A 6,347-nucleotide genomic window follows, 5' to 3' on the forward strand; every position below is an offset into this window, starting at 1 on the left:
CTGAATTGCAAACAGCCCTCATCCATCATACCCTGGATACCGGCCTTTAGCTGGTCGCAACCATTCTCAGATTCTGCACAGCCCAAACAATCCTCATCACAGCCCGAGTAGATACCCCCATTCAGCAGACGGCCCTTCACAACTAGCAGAGAAGTCTGAACATCATCAACATTAACAACCAGATCTTCAGCTTCTTTCCCCTCAATATTGTTCACTCTATGCCCACCATGCTGAGGCATAGGGTTGTTTACGACGTTAGGCACTGGAGCGAAGTTGATTGCTTGGCATCGATCAAATCTTGGACCTTGTGCTGGAGAGCTCGACACTTCTCAGTATGATGTCCTGGTGCCCCAGAGTGAAAGTCACAACGGACGTTGGCGTCGTACCCAGGAGGCAATACTGTAGGCGGAGCCATTGTACGCAACTCAACCATCCCCAACCTGAGTAGTTCGGGCAGCAGTTCGGCGTACGACATGGGTAGCGAATCAAAACGTCGATCAGGCATCCTTTGTCTGGGCTGATACGGACGTTGCTGTTGTTGTTGTTGTTGCGGTTGTTGAACTCTTTGTTGTTGTTGTTGACGAGGCTGAGGTGCCGGAATGGTTACTGCAGCAGCTTGACGGTATTCGATTCTGTTCTGATCTCTGCGGTGTTGAACAGCATTAGTTTCACCCTCTCTTCGACGAGGTGCCCCAGCAAATGGCTTCTTAGAAGAAGAGGAACCAGCATCTTGGATCTTCCCAGTTTTAATCAAGCTCTCAGTCCTCTCTCCACAAATGACAACATCAGAAAAACTACCGAATGGGCAGCTCCCCATCCGGTCCATAAACACACCCTGAAGAGTACCGATAAACATATCTGTCAACTCCCTCTCCAGCATAGGGGGTTGAACTCTAGCAGCCAGTTCACGCCACCTCTGGGCGTACTCCTTGAAGCTCTCATTGGATTTCTGACATAGACTCTGCAGCTGAGTCCGGCTAGGCGCCATGTCCATGTTATGTTTGTATTGCCTCAAAAAGGCCTCACCCAGATCCCTCCAGCAGCGGATAGAATCTCTCTTCAATTCCATGTACCAGTCCAAAGAAGCCCCAGATAGACTATCTTGGAAAAAATACATCCACATCTTTTCATCATCGGTATACGCAGAGATTTTTCGATAATAAGCCTGCACATGGGTGCGAGGGCAAGAAGTACCGTTGTATTTATCGAAGGACGGTGCTTTGAACTTGTAAGGGATTCTCAAACCTTCCACCAACCCCATATTGGTAACATCAAAACCGAGAGAATTCTGACATCCCATAGCTCTAATTTTCTCAGCAAGGGCATCAACTTTACGATCCCTCTCATTAACCCTTCCCAGAACGTCTTCGTCTTCACTGAGCAGAGAAAACATATCCTCTTGTCTGTCAACAATCGGAGCAGGATTACGGACCGGGGCACGGACTGCTCTGGCATTAGCGGCATCTGGAGCAATAGGTTGACCGTTGATTCGAATTCCCCCCAACTCATCACCTACAGCATAGTTGTTGATGGGTACAGCAGCAGCAACATTATTATCATTGACCGGGCCTCCCTCTGGCGGAGCATGGTTGACCGGTGGATTTGCAGCCTCTTGTCTCTGAACCATGGCTCGAAGTTCTTCTTGACCTTGTGCAACCCCTTGCATCATATTCATAAACTGGGCCATGTTAGCCTTCATCTCAGCCAACTCAGCTTGAACTTGATCCATACCTCTCTGTTGATTCAGTCTTGTTGAGTAGCGGTGCGGACGTTGATCAGCTATCCTGCCTGAACAGGAACCAAGAGTGAGAAGTCACGACCAAGAACACCTGTTATGCAAAATGATATGAGTATGGTGCTAATGATGCGTATGATGCACATGATATGTTCATTCCTCAGGCATTCAAAGAGCCTGAGTCATCCTCAAAAGATGGCAACCTGCAGCAAGAACAACATAGAAGCACAGAAACAACATACACAAGAGTGATGAGTACAAGGTGAAACCAACAACCTCATCTATATGAGTAACAGGATCATACAACAAAGTCGACAAAGAAAATCCAAACAATCGGAGTACAACAATGAATCCCATCCAACAAGCCTGGAGGTGATTCTCAACATACATATCAAAGATACAAGCTAAGACAAACGGCCTTCCGGAATGAGAGTCTTCAAGTACTGACACTGGTCTATCAACAGGTCACATTCTGAACATTCTGGCAAAAGAGTGATCTTCTCCTTCAGTTGTCGTCTAAGCTCTACCACTTCTCCTCCAAGGTGGTTCTCTGATGCCTGTCTCAAGTCTACTTCCTTCTTCAACTGGATGTCTTTATCTCTGAGTTGCTTCTCCAAGTCTCTGATCTTCTTCTGATAGCTGGCCTCAACTCTCTGCAGCCTCAAGCACTCCCGGTGTTCTGCATCTAACATGCTCTCCATCTCCTCGTAGGATCTCTTCTTGCTTCTCAGTCTGCTAGCATCTTCTTCTCGCACTCCTCTGAGTTGATGAGCCAAGTTCAACCTATCAGCTTTGGCTTTGTACAGCTCCATCTGGGTATCTTGCTCCTTCCTCTCAAACGGCGATTCTCCATCAGGGCTTGCTTGTAGTGCTCCGCAGGCACACTCTCAGCAAGGATCAAAGGTGGTTGCTCCTGCAACGGCTCCATCCTATCGTAGGGTAACAACAAAGTTTCTACTCTCTCCTTGACCCAATCAGTGTAATCAGGCATAGCAACGGCAAACTTCTTCCCTAAGACAGATCCATCCTTCACACCAATAGACTTCCAAGCTCTCCCTATCTGCTCCAATCTGGCCGGGTCACTCTGCTTCTCAAAATACACACTTTCAGCTACCTCAGCCTCAAGTGGTCTTCCCTTCATCACAAACCCCAACTGGCGAAGAGAAAGAACCGGGTTGTAATTGATGCAACCCCTAGTCCCTATGAGTGGCACATTACGGAATCCTCCACAGCTCATAATGACGTTACGCACATCCATCCGGTAAGATTGCCACCTGATATCATAGGAGGTAAGAGACATAACCCTCTGAGTCCACTTATGCGTGCTCTGAGCATCCACAAAAGGTCCACTGACTGGCAGGAGAGACAAGAACCATCTGAGCAAAAGCGGGAGACAACACCTGATAGCCCCACCCTTACCATGCCTACTGTGAATAGCATAGTAAGTGTCAGCCAACAGAGTAGGAACTGGATTTCCTCCAATGAAAATACTGACTGCAGCATAGTCAACAAAATTTGGCATACTCGGAAACAGGACGATCCCATAGATCATGACGGCCAACTGAGCATGAAAGGCTTCCCAACTTCCCTTCTCTGCTTCTTCTCTAGCTACCCTCAACAGAAACTTCAAAGGCAATCCTACAACATCCCCACTGGACTTCCAACTATCACTGACTTCCTTGATACCCAAATGGAGAGCTCTGGCAACAACTCTGAAATCAACCTCCTTGGGCACATCCAAGAAAGGAACCTGATACCGGACCGGGACACTCAGCAGAATGGAGTACTCCTCAAGAGTAGGCGCCAACTGATAATCTTGAAAGGTGAAACAATGAAGCTCTGGGTCGTAGAACTGTAGAAGAGTCTGCAACGGCACCGGATCGACTACCATCTTCAACAGTGTCAGAATATCTCCATACTGGTCAACAAACCCCTTCTGGTTACCACTGGTCATAAGGTTGCTCAACTCAATCAGAGACGTCAAAGGTTCACGGTGAAAGCTGTAGGAACAAGTCTTCCGCTTCAACTCTGGGACTGTTGCCATCTCTATCAGTGAACAAGCTCTGGAATGTACCTGAGAAATGATATGCATGCAGGGATTAGTTTTTTTTCTTTTTCTTTTTTTTTCTTTTTTTTTTTTTTTTTTTTGCGTTTTATTGCGTTTCTTTTGAAAAATAAATATGCTATGATGCAAATGATGCAGACACGACTGGTTGGCTGTGTCTCTCAGAACACAGGATCAAAGCTTCGGCTTGAACTCGGAACCACAAATTCATCTGAAACCCAAAGTCATCTGAGACCCCAAAATTCTGAACCAATAGTCACCAACAGGATCACAAGTCACCAACAAGTCACCAACAAGTCACCAACTGTACCTGTAATAATGATCATTCCCTCCCCACTCACGGGTGTCATCTAGGCCAGGGTAAGGTCGAGAGAAACGCAGCATAAATAACCTTTCGCAGAATATCATCATATACACACCCGAAGTATGTAACGATAATATCCCACCAGGGTCTGAACTGCTCGTGATATCAATGTTCCGCTAAGTGGCGCAATACCACCCGCTTCCCATGAATCACTCTATTCCTAAGTATCCTAGATTTCACTCATGGCCTGGGTATTGGGCCTTTTACCTCATGTAACTCCCACCCCAACAGAGAGAAACAGACAACCAGCCAGGTGAACAGATGAATAAATGCAAACATTAATGCAAACAATAAATGCAAACGATAAATGCACATATATACAATGAATGCAATAAATAACAGCAAAAGCAACCAAACCCTATCCTAGAGAGCGCTAGGAGAGACTCGCTTAGGGAAGATGGACCAGCATAGGTCAACTTCTTTATGTCCCCAGCAGAGTCGCCAGCTGTCGCATCACGCGAAAAACCGGCGGGAAAACAAGAACAACAGAGCCGCCACCGTGCGTTATTTATCCCAAAAGAGGGAAAGGAAACGCTCAGAGTAAACCTGGAAAGAACATGGTCTCGCGACCAAAGAGAATGGGTTCGGGAGTCGGTTATGCGAAGGGAAGGTATTAGCACCCCTACGCATCCGTAGTACTCTACGGGATCCACGCACAATAGGAAGGAAAAATGGTTGCTAAAACACTGCTCAACACACACACACTGGCTGAAAGAGACACAAAAAAACAAGACTGAACTGACTCGGCAGGATATCGCATCCTGGGCCTACTTAGTCTATCAGGCATAGACATCAGAGTCGAAGTAGTTCGGACTGGGGAAACGACACATGCTCGCTAGGATATCGCATCCTATGCATACGTATCTTCTTGGACGAGAGAAGAATCAGAGCATTCGTAGCTCGGCTGACACGCACACAAACAAACACAGGCAAAGGCAAACGTGGAGCCTGATGCCAATCACTGGACTTACATCAGCATCCGAACTAAAACACACACACACTGGAACCCAAATGCCACTCGAGGACTTACATCGGCTTCCAGACACAAAACACAACAGTTATATCACTCGAACCTAAACTGTTCAAGCACACACTCCAAACAGACAATAAATGCTAAGAGTTGCACTCGAGCTAGCAACGTCAACCAACACCACAAAAGAAAAGAAAAGGCGCCCGGAGAGATCAGCTCATCTCCTGCTAGTACCTCATCTGGTATGAGGATCAGGGCGACGTAGTTCCCCTACGGAGGGATAAAGACTAGCCTAACCAGATAACAGAGGGAGACACAACTAGGGAGACTACGACTCGAGCCTAGATGTTATCATGCAAAATCAACCCTAAGTTAAGGTTTCTAGCTAACTGGCACAGGGAGCCAGCCTATCCTAATCATGACTTGCACAGGAAGCAAGCCACACACACACTTAACTTGCACAGGAAGCAAGCCAAGCAAAACCTAACTTGCACAGGAAGCAAGTCTAAACTAACCCTAACTTGCACAGGAAGCAAGTCAAACAAACATACAGCACAGATAGCACACACTATAACAAGCAAGTGGCTCAAACAAGGTTAGGTTTTAGTCGAGGGGTCATATCAACCTCAACAAACAAACCTCTGGAACTGGGTGAATGTGCTCTTAACCTTGCCATTGAGGGGCTAAGGTGAAGCAGATGAAAGGTGAGTGAAGATAAGACTTCACAGCTCTTATCCCTGGCCTGGGAGAGCTTAAGACAAGAATGTGTGGGTTCAGAAAGTGGGAACCTTCTACACATTTAAAACTGACTCAACTGTACAATTGTACAAGATCTTGGGTTGTATCTGCAATGCATCAACACAGCGGTGTGAGCAAAGCAGATGACACACAGAATAGCAGGGGATAGGTTGCATATCCCTTGGGTTCTGCCAATTGCCTCTTCACTTAGGAGGTCTTTGACTCTATGCAAGGACAAATGTAAACATCCCAAACAGGCCTCTTAAGGAGGACTTCAGACAGTTGCCTGGCCAATAACAGGCCAGGTCTTCCAGACTACATGAAGATTAGAAGTATACCTCATGCAAATTGCTATACAAGCAAAGCAAAGCAAAAGTTCACAAGGAACTGAGCAACTAAAAGCACCTGAAATAGTCAAGCAGACATAGTATGCATTCAATAGTTAAAAGCAAAAGGAAACAGAGTCAACAGTCAA

This window comes from Lathyrus oleraceus, chromosome 1 (assembly GCF_024323335.1).
Source record: "Lathyrus oleraceus cultivar Zhongwan6 chromosome 1, CAAS_Psat_ZW6_1.0, whole genome shotgun sequence".
NCBI classification, from domain to species: domain Eukaryota; kingdom Viridiplantae; phylum Streptophyta; class Magnoliopsida; order Fabales; family Fabaceae; genus Lathyrus; species Lathyrus oleraceus.